The sequence below is a fragment of the Tympanuchus pallidicinctus genome, unplaced genomic scaffold (genome assembly GCF_026119805.1).
Source record: "Tympanuchus pallidicinctus isolate F22 unplaced genomic scaffold, pur_lepc_1.0 scaffold5, whole genome shotgun sequence".
Classification (NCBI taxonomy): Eukaryota; Metazoa; Chordata; class Aves; order Galliformes; family Phasianidae; genus Tympanuchus; species Tympanuchus pallidicinctus.
The window spans coordinates 34,187,844-34,206,282 of record NW_026294769.1 but is presented as its reverse complement, the minus strand read 5'-3'; the positions used below and the strand labels follow the sequence as shown (position 1 = coordinate 34,206,282).

The window sequence follows — 18,439 nt, the reverse complement described above, 5'->3', positions numbered from 1 at the left end:
ATGCCCACCAACTTTTGTCCCTTAGTTGCTACTCTGGTGGTAAATACAAGGGGAACGTACTCTCCATAATCTCAACTAGTTTGAACAGTTTACTGAATAAAACTGTCTCCTGAAAATATATATGGCTCTGCTTGTTAAGATTGTCCTGCACCAACTATCTTAGCAAAAATCCAAGTTGTTGCAGTAGACTGTTAAGTTAGTTAATAGCTAATTATTCTTGTTAGGAGGATTTAGTCAGGTCTGGCATCTTAAGAATGATGATACAATTTCAGCACGCTGTTACTTACACAGCAGCTGCATGATAGATGAGTCCATCAGTGTAGCATTTCCAAAGACACATAAACAAGAAATAGATCCAACCCTGAAAGCTCTGCAGTGGACACTGACTTCCAGCTGAGGAGTATAAATGTCAGTATTGTCATTTCAAGGTCCTGTTTTTATGCATGAATCATGGAATCATAAAGGGTGGAAAAGACCTCTAAGATCATCTGGTCCAACTGTCAAGGAGAAACAACTCTTTGACACACTACTGTGGTGTGACGCTGGATGCCACTGACAGAGTCCCTGTTTCTACAAAATGAATTTGAAATTTGTTATATTTCTTCAAGCAACAAGGGGAAGAAATTCCAAGTCCTTTCTTTGGTTCAGTTTTTTTCAAAGGGAGATTTCTCTCAATGAAATTGACTAAAATATTCAAGACTTGGAGCAATGTGCAGCCACAGTAATTCTCTCCCTTCAGCAATTTTTTTTCTGTTTTCCTAACATCTTGATTTTTTTTTTCTGCATGTAATTCTTCATTTTTTAATAGAATTTCTTTTTTTTTTTTTCTTTCATGGGTTCCAATCCATGCATTAAATGCTAAAGCAATGCTAACAACGCTTATTTTGGTCAAGGTGTAAGAAGGAGGCTGAGATTAAGAACACCTTAATGAGCCAGGCATTTTAAACTTTCATTAGCTTATGCTCCTTTTCTTCACACTGTGTAGAGATGCAACTTCATAGACAGAAGAGGCTCTCTCAGAGATCAGCTACAGTACTCATAAGATTGTTGAGGAAATTGTTGCAGAGTACAAATGGTAATAAAACACAAAACAGAACTTGTTCTGAGCATAAATTATAAAGTACATAAATACATTGTTAGATTATACTATGATTTTATCCCTAGTTGCCTTTTTCTTTTCTTAAGAGACATGACTTGCATTGTATTGTGCGAAGAACATAGAGGTAGAGCTAATGACATGCAATTTCTGAGACAGAACTATTTTTAATCAATTCTTGTTCCATATTTCATATTTGATTTTAATTGTTGATATTTTTTGAGAAAGAACAGTACTGTGAGTAGTTCTATACTGAGCTCAGTATTTGTATGTAGAGATGTTATTTTTTATAGAGTATGATGCAACATTGCTCAAAGTGAAATCAAAGGATCTATAGATCACTCTGATCTTCACAGTGGAACAAAAGTATTAACACACTGAATGACTGCCTGTAATGATGATACTCATGTTGGTTCTGTGTTCTTGAGAGGAACATGTGCATGTGGATGTATACAACCTCTGATATGCAAAGAACCAGTCAGGCCCATTTCACATTGTGTTCATACGTGCGAGTCCAATAAAGTCTTTAGCCAAAGAATGAAATTAAGGGCCTAGTAACTTAAATATAAACCAATGAATATGTAAATAATCAATATGTGCCCTTGCTCGTCACACCACATAATTGTAGTGACTTCTGTAACCACAGAACTGTCTCCTGAAAAGAGGTGGTACCTTAAATTGGGTGACATAAAGCTTTCAAACCGAAGAAGGATATGAGAGAAAACTCTCATTTTCAGGCCTGGGATCTGTATGTTCAGAGAGAGAATGAGAAAGCTATTGAACTTAAATTTAGAGAACAAAAGAAATCCTTATTTTTCTCCACATGATAAAGCAAAAAATCCACAAAATTCCTTGTATTTACTAATGCAATTGTCCAGAAAAATGTTGTTTTTAATTACAGAACTTTACAGCCTCTGGCAGTTAGTCTGGAAAAGTAGTTTCGCTATACCTATTCTTCACAGGCAGTGTATTTCTCTATGACACTGTAGGTTCTGTTTACTTGTATGTCATCTAGCATTTACTGGCCACCCAAATAATTCAAAATATTTAACTTCAGCAATTGCAAAAATGTTTAGCAATATTTAGCACATATTCCCCAGAGAAACCTTCCAATCCTTGTCTGATGGCTCTTTCATTTTGTCCTAGTGTCATGGGCACAGAAAGAAAGTCCAGAAGTAATAGTTCAGATCTCTGACTTTAAGATCATTGAAATGCTTCCAAAGACAGAGTACACAGTATTATTTTTGCTCTTTCTTCAGTAATGGGTTGTTGTTTGTTACAGTCTAGTTATTCAAATCTGAAAATTGCCACTTCAGATGCCAGATGTCTCATCATTTGCTGCATTTGGCAGGAGACGGATCTTCAGCTGGCAAAAACTGGTAAAATCATTCAAGTAAATGAAAGGCTGTTCCATTAATGTTTCTGTTGAACACTGATGCATCCAACAGAGGTAAATGATGAGAATAAAATGGCATCATCAGCAGTACATCATCTTAACAGCAGAAGCAACGTGGATAGTTCTTTGGTTTAAAACCTTTTAAACCTCTTTTTAGCATTTGAAAAATGTAAATGTACTAAATGAGAGAAATCACACCAGAATCTAAAACACGAAACATTTTGTGATGTATGCCATCTTATTCTTGGAGGTTACAGAACACATGGATGGGAGATTTTGATCCTATTAGCACTGCATGAATGAAGTGGAAGTCAGCAAGAAAGTGGAGCCTCAAGTTATGACAATGGGAAAGTCAGTTACATAAGTAATTATCTACAAACATAGGAAAAATACCATTTAATTTACAAGGAAGTAAGGTTATCCATAGCTGTCTGGAAGACTGGCAACAAACATAATCTTGTTCAGATAAACCCAGCTACAGTCCACCAGAACGTGGAGTAACTGTCCTGTGACATGAGCCACTCTGGGGGATCTAATATGTCTTCTGTTTTCTCCTGTGCAGAAAATAGCTCTCTATCTGTACACGTTTTCTGAGAATAAGGGTACAGAACTTCCAGCTAATTATTTCTGAAATTATTTAAGATCCAGAAGAAATGTGAGGATCTGCGACAACAGCGAGCACCACCTGAGGCTGGTTACTCTCCAGTGAAGATTAGATAGATTTAGAAGGTAATAAAAACATGCTAGACAATTTGTTCCAGGTGCTACTGATGCATGCCCCAAATAGAAATGTATTTCTATGCCTGAGTATAAGGACTCACAGGCCACTGGCAAATCAGTTCTCTCATGCTGGGTAATGACGTGCATCCCTCTGAAATCTTTAACACACTGTGTCAGTGCCTCTGTGTTATAAAAGGAGGAAAGAAAGCAGCAGTTTAAGTAATTCAGTTACTATGACAGAAAGAACAGTTCCCCCAGGCCAGAAGGAAAGTATAGGAGAATTTAATCTCAGCTGGTTGAAGCACACAGGAGTTTCTGGCCTCGGGACAGTTCTTGCTAGGTACAGAGTAGATATCCCTGCACTGCTTTAGTTGACCACCACCTTCAAGTTAGTGCTTGAGGCTATGAAACCTACCCTTTCTTCACCTCCCAGTTTTTTAAATAGTGGAATGCATCCCAATTTCGTAACCTCAAAAAGACTGAAAATGAATGTAATTTGACTAAATTATCTTAAATAGTCTGCATCAGCGTACTTGTTGAGAATGGTGTCTGCAGTGTGAGTGAATGAAAGGATCTTCACTCTTTGGGACTTTAAAGGCTGAAAATGAAGCATGCTTGAGAGATGAGCTATAGGTTTTTGTGTGGATATCCTCCCACAAAAGCCAATAAATATAAAACCTCCCATTAAAACCAATCTGTATTAAAAAAGGGAAATACAAATTGATATATATATCTGGATTGGTAAGAGTGAGGCCAAATTTACACTTCATTTAATGAAACTACCAGAAACACAGCTCCTGCATGGCTAACCATGCTGGCTCTGTGATAATTCATGGTCTGAAAGGTAGAAATACAATGATAATTCGATTACAAAGTCTGTAAGTAGTATATATGTCACTATACTTCTCAAAGCAATGCACTGGGTTATATACGTTTCCATAGCAGTGATTTGTTAACTGTTTAAAACTTAGTAAACGATCATGATCTCTTTTTCTCCCAAAGGACTTTAAAAAGCAGCATTTAACTTTTTTTTCTTTAGATTTTCAGCCCGGAAGTTCAGCAACATTGCAGGAAAAAAAAAAAAAAAAAAAAAAAAAAAAAGGCTTGTTACGTGTTCTCACCTTAAATATGGTCTATTTATCTATATTATTATCTATATATCTAGATATGGTCTAAATGACTTCAGATATTTTACTTTCAAGTAAATTACCTAAGACATACATGGCCTTTCAAATTACATTTTAAGAGGTAAAACTGTGAAAAGCTGATTAAGAAATAGCAAACTGGGATTGAATGCTATGCACTTAATTTGAGTCTTACATCTGTTTTATTCAGTTGAATTACCGCTGACTTTGAATTGCTGCTGATACAAACAGCAGCCCCCTAATTCTGCATTTCACAAAGCCAATGGTAGATGTTATTTCAATGGGTGCAATCATCCTCTGTGAAACAGCACGAAATCTGCATGACTGAAAGTGTAGAACTGAACTATGCAGGACTACCCACATATTTGGACGTGCTGCTGAGGACTGATTTTTAAGTGAACTCTGTGAAGTTGTGAAGGAGTGTGAAGGGTGAAGGCAGCTGCTCCACATCAGAGGCCCACCTGCCCTTCTGGCTGGTATCTCACGACTGCTTGCACAGATGACTTAAACCACCTACACGCTCCTGCCTTTGGCCTGCCTCAATCATTTCATGATGGGATGGAGAACTGCTGTTCACATCCAAACTCAGCATCTAGATGTTACTGTCTGCCAGCTAAGGTCTGATATGGAGAAACAAAGCATCAGCCACTACAGTTGCAGAGATTGAGGAAGAAGCTCACTTTGGAAGGAACAAATGCTGGTAATCTAAGGAGAACTGGTTTTACAGACTGAGGAATCCGGAAAGGCTCTGGAAAAACCATGTGTGGAAGCATGGAGGAAAACTGGTGAGCGTGCTGGTGTCCTGTGAAAAGCTGCAAGAGAGTGTTTGGGTATTTGCAAGGTGAGGTTCAGAGGATGGTTGTATTTTGGAGGAAGCTAACAGAGTTGGAAGAATCAGAGCAGTTCCCAGGTGTGTACTTGGTTTGAAAAAAGATTGATGTCTTCTAGGAGATGTGCTTGGATTTGGGAGTTGCATGCTAACCCTTAGTTATTTTTGTAGCATCAACAGCCTACTTGACTTCTTCCTTTGTAGAAGTGAGAATTAATTAAAATAAATTCATATCCAAATGGAGAGAAAATAAAGAAGTGGAGAAAAGCTCCAGCTAGCATCCTCATCTGTTTCACCATCTGAGTTTTACAGGAATAAATGCATATTATAAGCAATTTTTTTCCCCATGAAATCTGTGTGAGAGCAGTAGAGTTAATTGGAGTTGTTTGAAATTTCTTGGGAATATATGGCTAAAAAGGAGCAGGTATTTAAGATTTGTATCTGTGTATTCTGCTTGGAGGAGACTCAGAAAGATTCTCCAAAGAAAGGCAATCAAGCTGTGAAGGCTCTGTAGCAAAGCCTTATGAACAGCAGTTGAGAGAATTGGCATTGCTCAGTCTGGAGAAGAGGAGGCTCTGGGGTGACCTTACAAGAGGTTTTGGTGTTGTGAAGGTTCTACCTCTTTTCCCAGATAACAATGATAGGATGGGAGGTGATGGACTTAAGTTGCTCCAGATTAGGTTCAGGTTGGATGTTAAGAATAATTTCTTCTCAGAAAGGGTTGTCAGTTGTTGGAACAGTCTGCCCAGGAAAGTGGTGCAGTCACCGTCCCTGGAGGTGTTCCAGAACTGTGTGGATGCAGCAAGTGAGAAACATGGTTAGTGGTCATGGTGGGGTTGGGCTGATGGGTGGACTGGATAATAATAGTGGCCTTTTCCAACCTTAGTTGTTCTGTGATGCAATTAAATGATTCTGTGGGGTTGATGAGGTAGACACGACCCCCTCCATTATCCCCTGATAGCTGCTAGTTTTTACTGCTGCTAGATGTGTGAGTGTCACTTTCATGGTTTTGCTGTATTTGACCCGTTGGCCAGTTGTGGAACATGGGGAATCCCAAAGAGGTTGTCTTCAGCAGACTACAGGTACTGCTGCTTGGGTGCTCGGTGGAATACGGCTCCCTGCAAGAGGTTGTGTGCAGCCTCAGTTTCTTTGCAGCCAAAACGGAGTATTTGGGTCCTTGTTTAACAATGAGTAGAGCCAAAGTCTGAATCATGCATGCTTGGGTTTGGATTATAACAATCAGATAGGCTGCTTCTTCCCCTCTCCATATGCAGCGGATGATCTTGAGGGATAGCCTTTAAGGAAGCACGGGGAACATCACACATCTTACAGTGAATATAAGGGGGTTGGTTTGGTTTGGTTTTGCTCTTTTTCTTTTTTTTTTTACCCCAGTGTTCTGAAATTTAGGGTTGAGATCTGTTTTTCCTTCTTTTCCTTCTTTTTTTTCCTTCTTCTTTTTTCTCTTTTTTCTTCTTTTTCTTTTTTTTTCCTTTCTGTTTTTTCCCTCTTTTCATTTTTTTTCCTCTTCTCCTTTTTCTCTCTCTTTTTTTTTTCTTCTTTCTCTTATTACTTCTTTTTTTTTTTCTTTCTTTCTTTTTTTTTTTTCTCCCAGCGAGATAGGGACCGCTACAGATCTGCCTTGCAAGAGTCGCGTCATGTGTCTTTAGGAGCGGAACATCCCCATAGCCGGGCACAAGCCACACGGCCAAAACCGCTCAGCGCAGCGGAGCGCTGCCTCCCCACTCTCCCGCAGCGCTCCGCCCGGCAGTAGCGCCGCGGACCGGCTCTACCTGCCCGAGGTCAGCGCCTCGGGGGGCGGAGGTGCCTGGGTGGCGGCCCGGCTTCCAACCCGGAGCCCACGGTACCTTCTCCACACTTACCCTTGCCGGCTCCAGGGGTCGGAGGGCGTTTGTCGCCAGTCAGGGCTGGCACACGTGGCATCGATGATACAGGTATGGGAGCGACGGAACTTTTAAAACAGATACTTTGTGTTGCACATCTGCTTCATCCTTTGGTTTATTTATTTGTTTGTTTGCATTCCTGCGTTTGGAACGCCAGTTCCAGGATTCAGGGAATTGCAGGAAAACCCTATTTTGACTTTGTGTAGGCTGCTATCTGTCCAGCTTATGCCAAATGCTGGGCTGTGGGTGTTGTTTCTTATGGTTCAAAACAATGAAAATCTGCGATGTACTCTCTGAAAATCCCGTGGTCTATACAAAATGAAGTGGTAGCAGAAGGCTGGAGTGCATGAATGGAATGCTCCTGAGATTTGGAGGAAGGGTCACTGTAATTTATTCTATTTGCAGTGGTGTTGAGTCTTTTGATTTTGAATACGTTGCTGCCTGTGACAGCTTTGAAAATTGTTTCTCTGAGCCTTTGAGCATTTGTTAGGGAAGCTGACATTTGATTAGTGTAGGTATGGAATATGGATTTGTTCCTTATGTAGATGTCCCTGTTCGTTGCAGGGGAGCTGGGTGGCCTTTAAGGGTCCCTGCCAAATCAAATGATTCTGATTCTTCAGCCTCATAAACTTGGCGATGCTTTGACCTATTGTTTTATTCTTTGCACAGATAAATCACTGGTTTTGGTACTGGTCTGCAGGCCAGTGTCTACCTTTCTCTGGTAGTCAGAAAGTATGTGATTTCTCAATTAGGGTGCTGTGCAGCACTGCGTGGTGCAGCATGTGTGGGTAGTGGTGGCTTGTGGAGGTAACCAATGTCTTTGTATCAGATCAATTGTTCATTGCCCAGTTAACAACCACAAGGATTTGGATACACATTTTATGCCAAGACTGTACCAGTGATATTGCTAAGTGATTCTATGCTGGTTCAACTACCATGTATTTCAGAAATATGGGGATCCTGGGGACAGGTCCAGCCTTTCTTGCAAGGCAAGTCATTGCAGAGTGTGTAGCATTGGAACAAATCAGGATCTGTAGGGCAAAGCAGTGCATGAATTTTTAAACTATCTGATAAAAGATCAGCAAAATGCAAGTGCCAGTACTCGTGTCTCCCTTCACTTTTCTGCAACTTGTCTTATAGGAAAACAATAATACCACTTTTTTTACACAGATATGTTCTAACTTTGTTTTGCATAGAGAAGCAAGATCTCTGTTGTGTGGTGGTGAGAAATGAGAGAGGTGTGCACAGCTGCTCCGTGCAAACTTTCTCAGGGCTCTGAGACAGACCATAAGGAGGGAAACAGTTCTGTATGCATTACTTTGCCTGTCATGTGTCAAGTGTGCTTGGCCTCAGCCAGGTGCAGGCTGCAGCAGGGATGTTCTGTGATCGATTTGCTCTTTTATCATAGAATCATAGAATGGCCTGGGTTGAAAGAGACCATAATGGCCCTACCCATTCTCCTCTTCTCCAAAACTGAGAAAGCAATTCTTCAAGAAATAGCTACAGAAACACTTGGGAGGAAATATAATCCTGAAGGGATTCATTTTGCTGAAAATTTATTATGGGATTTAATGTAGGTCTGCAGTGTGTTCCTTTTAGCACTCCATAGCATTTCCCTATGTCACTGAGTCAGGAATCACTTAAGTCACACTGTTTAGTCCTCATAGGAAAGAGTCTTCAGGCAGCAAAAGCCCCTGAGCCTGATGCTGTGAAGAAGTGGGAGATCTGTTACAGCTGCCCCTGGGAAGCTCATGGAGCTGGAGTTTTTTACACTTTTCTCCAAACACCTGGTATGAGTCCTATGATATGAAGATACTACAGCCAATAAAAGGTTTTAATAACACAGTGTGAGAGAAAAGAAGGGATAGATATGTATGTGATCGTCATACCTGGCTTTAACACATGAAATGGTGAATTGGAAGAAAAAATATAAAATATGTCAGGAGGAAAGAAGGTAAATTAAGGGACAGCTGAAAGAAACAGTTGAAGACCGTGCAGACATAGAAAGGATGCAGTTAGAAAGAATAATTCCTGGCAAGAATCTGGAGGAGGTAAATGAGAAATAACAGAAATCCTTGATTATATGCGTAAAGATCTTGAAGTGAAAAACTGAGTATTTGTTGTTAAACAAAGTTTTTAAAGGGCTGTAGGAGCCACAGTGTGAGAGCAGCTTTGACCCACCTACAGACAGGGAAGGATATTTCTTTGTCACTAAGGACAGATGGAAAGTTGTGCCTGAAGAAAGTCCTTTCTTGAAAAGCAGCCATGAGCTCCACAGAAATGAGGAAAAATCACAAGGATAAATCAGATGTTCTCTGGAGAAAACTTAGCAGAACAGGAAAGGCTGATTTTAAAGGAAGGGCTTTGCTGGGGTTGAGCTTTGCAATTTTGATTTAGAGAAGGAATATGATGGACAGTAGTATTAGTACATTTCAGCTGTCTAAAAAGAGCTAATGCATTTTAATGTAGAGAACAACAAAGGCTAGGTTGGGTATTGCTAGCAACCTTGTGACAGCCATGTGTGGATGACACCTCACTTCTTGGGAGTAAACCACACCTCTCCCTCTGAAGGAGAGGATGCAAAAAGGGATTGTGAGACTGATACAGAGGAAGCAGATGTGACCCTGGGTAATTATGATAACATACTGGTATTGAGCCAACCAATGAAGCACAAAATGGTTTCACAAGAGTGTAGTTTTCCTGGTAGGGAAAGAGGACGTGCCTTTCAAAGGTAGATTAATCCTGGGAGGAGAATGGGAGGCAGACAGACAGAACAACCTTTCTTGTTTCATTTGGAAATGATGAATGATGAGAATAAAACTGACTCTGAAACAGTGTGAATAGCTACCATAGTATGAAAACCAACTTGATTATTTCACTGCAAATCCCACTTATATATCATATAAGTCATATGTCATAAGTCATATCTTGGTGATTCTGACTGTGATTCTGGTTTCCATGTCCCAAAACTACATTATAGAACTGGAAGGTGTAGTGAAGATCAAAGTTGTAGAAAGAATTACTTACAAGAAGAAGGAACTTGTTTGTAGCACTATTCCCACCCCTCTCCCATTTCTCAGTATTCTCCTTTCACTACTTTCAGCGGACAAGATTCCAAAATTATGAAGCTTCTAGAGAAAACCATTATTTATGGACAGATTCCCTGGTTGTAGGCTGTGGGTGGACCTCTGAGCTGGACCTGCTTCCTAATTAATTTCTGCTTACTTGCAAGCATCTTCTAATGATGCCTTCTGTGATTTTACAGACGTATGAGATCCCTGCTGAGAGTTGTGAGGCTTTCTCATGGTGCTTCCCATCTCCTACATTTAAGGACCTTTCTGGCAGAGCAGAGGTGTGCAGAATAAGCTCATTCTTACTGTACAAGGTTAATAAATGAGGTGATGTGGATGCTGGCCCAATTTATTTCATTTAGATAAAGAGCCGAAGACGCTGCCAACAGCAGAGTTCAATCTCACCTCACCAAGTAGTGTTGGCAGAGACAAACTTTTGAGACATAGTGAAAACAGAATTGAAAGAACAGCTCATAACTAACATATCCTGTGAGTTAGACAGTGTTTTGTTTTTTTTTTTTAATAAACAGCTTTAAAATGCCCTGCTGTTCAGAAAAAAATAAGCTTTGATGCCACTTTGGCAAGGGCGCTGCCTGCTCTCAGAGCTCCACACAATGTTTATCTATCAGCACTGTTAACAGCAGAGAGATGGGGATCTGATCAGTGCAGGAGGTACTTGTGTTTACAACCCACTGTTTCTTTTAATGATCTCTTTTAAACAAGTATGGAGGGAAAAAGCTCTTGCTGAAAGAGTGGAAAATCTATAAAACTGCCTATTTTCAAAGCCACTAGTGATTGCAGAGATTCCAGCTTTTATAAATAGACTAAAAAAAAAACCACATGCACACACAATTTCTGAATTTGTGCCTGATAAAGAAGCAGTGCCAATGTAACAAAGATTTTATACTGGATAAAGGGATTAAGTGGAGTTAGTGTGAACATTCTAAAGGAAAAAAAGAACAGTTGATTGAAGGTGACTAACTTTAAAGCTAGAATTTTCCATCTGTGCATATAGCAGCTCCTGATCCCTTCCATCTCCAAAAGCTGTGTCTATTCCTGGCATTTTCTAAGTGTGTGGCATCCAAAAGACCCAGGATAGCTGATGTTTTGACTTTATTTTGTTGGTGGTTCTGATCAGAAAGAGAAACATGCCTGGTGTTTGTGGAGCAATTGGTAAAAATGCACCTATTAGCACAAGTTCAGTGATGTATTTCAGAACACCTACTGTGCACCGAAACTTTTCTTTTTTCCACATGGTTGTACATGCCCACATGGTGGGAGATCTAAGAGAATTCATTTTGTTTCCAAAGATGAAAGATTATTTCAAATTTCTTCATCAAAAAAAAAAGAGAAAAGATGGGAATACATGTATGCCACAGTATGCATCAACATTTCTGCCATTATTTTGTTGAGCATAAGCTGACTTTATATGGAAAAAAAAAAAAGTGTATATACGTGTTAAGAGGCAGTGAAATTATAGGTGGTTTATAGAAATATGACAATTTTGATAATTTGCCAAATTAACTCTGGTGTCACTGGAAAGAATTTTTTTTTTACCATCCAGTTACAGCAGTACTTTTTCCAAGTATAGGCATTCTGTTTCTTGTTCCCACAACAGGGTGACTAATGCTTATCTGCAGCTAATGGGCTAGAGTCATTTTTATGAGCCTCATTTTATACGTTGTAGATATCCCCTAACAAAACAAATATGAGTTGAACATTCTGCAAAGTGAGGCAAATGTACCAGTGAAGCAAAGAAAACAGGGACTCAACACTATTTTTCTCACTTACCTGCTAGTGTGCTTAACTCAGAAGAATTTTTATGCAAAACTATTTATTTTTTTCCCCTGGAAAATCTTAAAAATAGAATGTTTGGTGGAACCATTTATTTTTATATACATTTAATAAATTCTGTACAAGTGCTTTCCCATACAGACTGCCTGGCTGCCCTGGCATTAGGGCTGCAGGGCAGATGATCTGCCTGTGATCAGACATAAAAGGTGAGATCTGAGAACACTCAACATGTATTTGAAAGGACAGCTGTGAAAATATTTTTTTTCCTCTCCACTCTGCTGTCTCAATCACTATTACTGATCTGGGAGTGTGTTCAGAGACACAAGGTCTCAGCTGCAGCCCAGCAGTGGATGAAGTACGTCTTCCACTCCAGAGATGCCAAGGTGCTAGGAAGGTGCAAGGTGCTAGGAAGGCGTGTAGGAGATGAGTGGTGTTGGTGAGGAGAGCAGACTGAGTGATTTTCATGCTAAGAGCTTTTCTTTCTTCACTACAGGTGTTTCTCTGGCTTGCACAAGTAAGTGCAAGAAAGAATGTGTAGCATGAAGAAGGCCACAGTGATGAGCGAAGGAGGACAATAATATTCAGGAATCCTCCTGGCACTGAAGTATATAATTAACAGCAAACACGTGCAGGGGACTCAAACATGGAAGTATATTATTGAAACAGTAAAGAAATTAAGGTTAATGTTTGGTTTTTGATGCTGTAGAGGGGAGAAACAGGCTTCATGCAATCCGCTTTGCCTCCACTCCAGCTGAATGGAGAGAAAGCAGCATAGGTTTTGTCCTTTTCCATTTTACCTGCCTAGGATTGGAGAAGTCCATTTGTTATCACTTGTTGTCCCTGGAGCAAATCATGGAACAGATGATTCTGCACTACAATTTATTGTCTATTGTTTTCACTTGCTCTTGTCACAGTAACTTTGTTGGCATTATAGCCAAGCTGGGAGGTCTCCTCTGGTCCCTGAGGAGAAGGCAGTATAAGTTCTTTTTAACAAGAATGATTTGTGAGTATCACAATACAGCACTGAGTCCTTTGGGAAGGAGGAATGCATATTACTTGACAGATACCTTCAGCACATTGGTGAACATACATTTATCTATCTATCTATCTATCTATCTATCTATCTATCTATCTATCTATCTATTTTCCCCACAAATGCTTTCTTTCACCTATTTTTCATTTGATTCCTTTCCTCCAATGATTCATTCAAAACACTGGCAAGAATATAGAGCCACAATAACCTCGAAAATACCTTTAGATTTTGTTTTTGATGTTTAAAAAAAAATGGTAACTTTCTAAATTTTTGGAGCACAGCCATGTTATTAAACCATTTTTTTTAACACTTTGTCATGAGTCACAAAAACACTTATAGTCTCATCATGCAACTCTGCAAGTCTTCATTTCTGTCTGCTTTAACTTTGTGTACTGAGGTAATGACTCCTTCCAAAATATTTTTGCTGATTCCTAGGAAAGCTCTCCCCTTTCCTTAGTGTTTGATCAGTAGGTTAGTTGGAAACAAAAATGTTTTTTGATGTCTGTACAGAAATGATAACCCTAATTCTTCCTTTGATTGAAATGCTGGGGCCTACTTTGAGAAATACACAATTCTTCCTAGCTGCTGGAAATATTCTGTTACAATTTCTATCTTAAGGTACTCCTAACACGACAGCATTTGGAGATCTGTAAATCTGGGACCTGCCAACTTGGGAAAATATCAGTTGCAAGTCTGCTCTGCTCTATTCTCATTTTACAGGGGAGAGGAGATAATTTCCATTCATTTTCCATTGTCTTTTGTGAGGAATGTTATTGAATGCAAAAGTAATGTGATGTGTGCTGAGGAAATTGTTCAGGAACCAAGATTTCCTGCCATAGCGAGTACTAATCAGTGTTGTCTTGAGTGGTGTCTCTTCATTTAATTTAATTAAACATGTCAGTAGATTATGTGACATTATGATTGAATAATATTTCTTCCACCTCTTTAGAGGGCATCGTTTAATGGCTTGATCATCTAAACATGTAGCTACTGTCTTTCTCCTTAGTTTGCTTTCAGAATGGTACTTGCAGAATAAAATTTCTGCAGAAATAATTTATGAATTATTAATATTATGGTCCTTTGTACATGAATTTTATCTTACTGTAGGCTTGCAAAGTGATGATGTTTCTGTCACAGACATTTATTTCTTTATTTGAAAATACAGTATTGTACTTCTTTATAGAGTGGATAGATTATCTTAATTCATAGCTCAAATGTTTCTTTGATTGTTATGGCAAGGAAAAAGACAATGAGATGTGTATTCACTTTTTTACATCTCCCTTGTTCCAAGGGCACTTCTTATTAGCAGGTAACACAGCCCCTGTGAGCTATGCTTTTGGGCTGTAGCAAGTTTTAATGTGTCTGAAACAAACCATACATTGTCTTTGCTCAGCACAAGGTTGAGTTTATTCTTGCTAGGGCTTTCAATATCAGCAATGGATTTATTTTCCAAATATGAGTGATTTTGTCTTGTTTTGCCTGTACTAAGTACTTATAGGACTTCTTAGTAAGTCCATTTGCTTTCTGTATTTTTAATCATGTATGTGAAATACTTTTCAAGTATTCTGAAGTCTTATTTTAATGGCTTTAATGAAATTAAAAAATGTTATCTTTTTTCCTCTTAAATCTCAAGTGATGCTGTTCCATTATGTGTGGTGTTGTAAACTGCTTGATGTTGGCACATTTTTTTATAATGTTTTTTTGTCTCGTAGCACAACGTTATATAATGTTAATAGAAAAAAACAGTGCAGAAAAAGGGAAGTTAAGATGAAGAAAGACCTTTTAGTGGGAATTAGAAATTTTGGGCAGAGCTGTGATGAGGTGTTTCAGCATATGAGCTCTCCACCAACGTTTTGAATTTTGTCTGCTGTCAGCTTGGCTGTAAAGTGTCTTGTGGCACCTGAAACTGCCAATTTGAAAGTTCTTTTTTCTTTATTTTATAAGGCCTTCCAACATTTTAATCTCTTCTTAAAGCAGATACAGAATTCTAATATGAGGGTTATATTTGTATATTCACTTTCATTCTTTGTTTCACAGACATGTAAAGAGCAATCCAGAGTGTCACTGATCTCTTGATTGTAGAACCACAAAATACTATACCATTTTTGGAATCATTTTGAGACAGGAGCAACAATTTAGATCAGATAGACCTAAATTAAAAATTTCAAATTGTATGAAGTAATATATTTTTTTCTCCTAAAAGCTGGCCGAACACAGTTTAATTGATGCCAGGGTTTCTTCTGGCAACAAATTCTTGCAAAACGTTTTTATGCCAGCCCTCTAAATCTGTTTAGGGGAGGGTTCAAGTTTCATTCAATTCAAGGAGTAAAAGGAATAAACCATTTTTTCCATTTCACAGGATGCAATGGCAGTGGTGCTTGTTATCTTTTATGAAATCTTAGAATCATGGAATCACCAAAGTTGGTAAAGGCCTCCAAAATTATCCAGTGCAGCTGTCCACATGACACCAGTATTTCCCCAGTAAACCATGTCTCAGTACCACATCTAAATGTTTCTTGAACAACTCCAGGAATGGTGACTCTACTACCTCCCTGGGCAGCCCATTCCAGCACCTGACCACTCTTCTGGAGAAGAATTTTTTCCAAATATCCAGTCTGCACCTCTCCTGGCACAACTTGAAGCCATTCCCTTTTGCCCTATCATTAGTTATACAGGAGAAGAGGGTGACCTCCACCTCACCACAACCTCCATCAGGTAATTATAAAGAGCAATAAAGTCTCCCCTGACCCTTCTCCAGACTGAACAACTCTAGTTCCCTTGGTCACTCCCCATAAGACTTTTGCTCCAGACCCCTCACAGCTTCCTTGCCTTTCTCTGTATGTGCTGCAGGGCCTCAGTATCTTTCTTGTAGTAGGGGACCAAAATTGAATGAAGCATTCAAGGTGCAGCCTCACCAGAGCTGAGTACAGGGGGATGGTGATCACCTCCCTGTTCCTGTTGGCAACTCTTTGGCCTCCTGAGCCTGAACCAATACCCCCAGTTCTATCTTTGCCTTGATAAAGTCATCTTTATCTCTTTTTTTTTTTTTTCCCTTTTCCATTTTGGGGTTGAGTCATACAGCTTTGACCCGTGAAATGTTTCATCATCTCTTCATGTATTTGCACCTCTTTCTTTTCTGCAATATATCTGGTACTTTAAGGTTGTAAAATGCTTTTTTGCCTGAATGTTCTTCAGAAAGGTGTATCTTCTAGCCACTTTGAATTTTTTTTTTTTTTTTTTTTTTTGGTATTTCCATTTATTATGCATATTATGCAGCCTTCTGAAGATCTGTGTGTGATGCACACAATGCGTTCTGCCAAAAACTGGAAAGTGGTTGTGGCATAAACAAATTTGGTATAAAAATAAATTACAGAAACTCTAGTATACAGCTTGGTTGAGGCTATATTGCAGTTTCTCTGTCTTAAAACACATAAAGACAGCAGCTTCTCACAGGGCTGGATGGGATGAATTTAAAGGCTTTGTCGCAGAAAGCACAGTCAGCTCACAATGGAGTCTTGGACATCAGTGGAGCTGACGAAAATCTGACATCCATAAAATTTAATTATATTCCCTTTCATTCCAGATCTGTTGAGATGGATTAGTCAACTACAAAAGCAAATGTAGCATCAAACAGCCCAAAATATTAGAAAAGGGCTTAATGATAGTGGTAATTTATGCTTGACCAATGAGTTCCCATCACAGTACTGTGACTGAGAAGAAAGAATAGCTTTGCATATCTAAAAGGGAAATAGATACTGCATTCATGAAGGTATTTTGTGCTTAGAATCATTGTCCCAAGCAAGAGAAATACAGGCCGAAGAATTGAGTAAAAGACAGAGAAAGCTTCAAGAGGGATTAAAAAAATTCCCTCATAAGATAATTAAGAAATCTATGTAAACACAGTGATGAACATGACTTAATTGTGCTTTGCAAATATATATCTGGGGAGCAGATTCCTGATATGAGATGGTTTTTTTCAGTGGTAGAGTTTGAAAATGCAAGTCAGTGATTGGTAGTTAATGCTAGACAAATTCTAGTTAATTATGGGAAAAGAGAGATGTAAAAAAATCCATACTGAGAATAATTAACCTGCAGAAAACACTGACTAAGGATACAAATCTCAAAGCTTCTGCAAACAGAAATGCTAATGTGCTTATACTTTGTAATTCAGGAGGTTAGCCTGGAGGCTGGTGGTTCCATCTGGTTACGGTATGCGAGCTAAAAATTTAAATCAGATGAGGAATTAACTCCTATATAAATACTGTTATTAAAAAGCCTTATTATGAGCATGGAGTATTCCTGCTGTAGATTCATGGATGTTTTTTTCTATAGTCTTGTTGCAATGTTTTTTGTCTGTGTGCTTTATCTTCAGATTCATAATGAAGCAATACACAAACAAAGCATTTATTTTTCAATTCCTCCTGTTCTCGTCTGGCTTCATAAACAACTGAGATTCATAAAGAAGTTTTGAAAATACCAACTGAAAAAAATATGAAGATGTGACTTCCCTAGTAAATTCTACATTACAAATGGATTGCAAGAAGAAAAAAGGCAATGAGGAGAATACATTATGGAGCTGAGGAGAAATAACCATAATTCGAGGGGCAGTTTTACCTGAAAAAGTGAAAATGGGAAGAAATAGAGCCCATCTCGATCAGACCTTTTTCCTTGCCCTGTCATGTCAGTTTACTACTGTTAGTAGGAGATACTACACTAACAACATAATGTACAAATATAAACATAATATAGATGATGCAGATTTCTGCTTTGCAGTAAATGAAACTATTTGTGCAAATGCAGACCAATTCATTATTTGAATAATCATAAGGAACATCAATAGATGTGCTCAATAGGCAAATGAAAGATTGATTTGAATTTTGCTTTTAAGGCTCCTCATAATAATTATAGGTATTTTTACTATCTGTGTGACTATGAAATACTTTGGAAATATCTGTAATTTCATTTAATTTTTCTTAATGCTGTCAGGAATTTACCACATTAACTATTTAGATGGTATGAGCAGCTCATCTTGTTTAACCCATCCAGTCTATGAATGTCTGGAAGAAAAGGAAGGCAGTCAGAATGCATCTGTAAGTTCTTAAGAAGCTGATCAGTTGAGGTGGTGGCAAACCCAGAGGTAAATGATTCCAAGAGTCATGGAGAGCTCGCACAAAACATAGCGGGATCTGTTCCATCTGCTCTAAAGCAAAGGCATTAACAAAAAAACAACAAAACAAAACCAACAGTCCACTGCTACTGCAAGCATTTATTGCAGGGAGGGATGAGACTTCTCAGGTAATCATACTGCAAATATTGAGTCTTCCACTGAGTTTAAGTCCTTCTGGAATGTAATGGGTAACCTCTGTGAACTGCAGGCCTTGAGGTATGAATTTTGTGAGCTTATTTTTCCAGCTTATTTTGCAGTAATGGGAAAGAAAAACAACAGCAAAATAA

The 18,439-nt window shown here is 38.7% G+C and overlaps 1 protein-coding gene across 1 annotated transcript in view; it reads left to right on the top strand.

Moving 5' to 3' along the window:
* Positions 1-4,853: 4,853 nt before the first annotated feature.
* LOC128091409 (opsin-5-like) overlaps positions 4,854-18,439 on the top strand; it is a 36,031-nt gene continuing 22,445 nt past the window's right edge. Inside the window, exon 1 of the mRNA XM_052704512.1 lies at positions 4,854-5,142. The gene's annotated coding sequence lies outside the window, so the exon portion shown is untranslated. The remainder of the gene's footprint in view (positions 5,143-18,439) is intronic.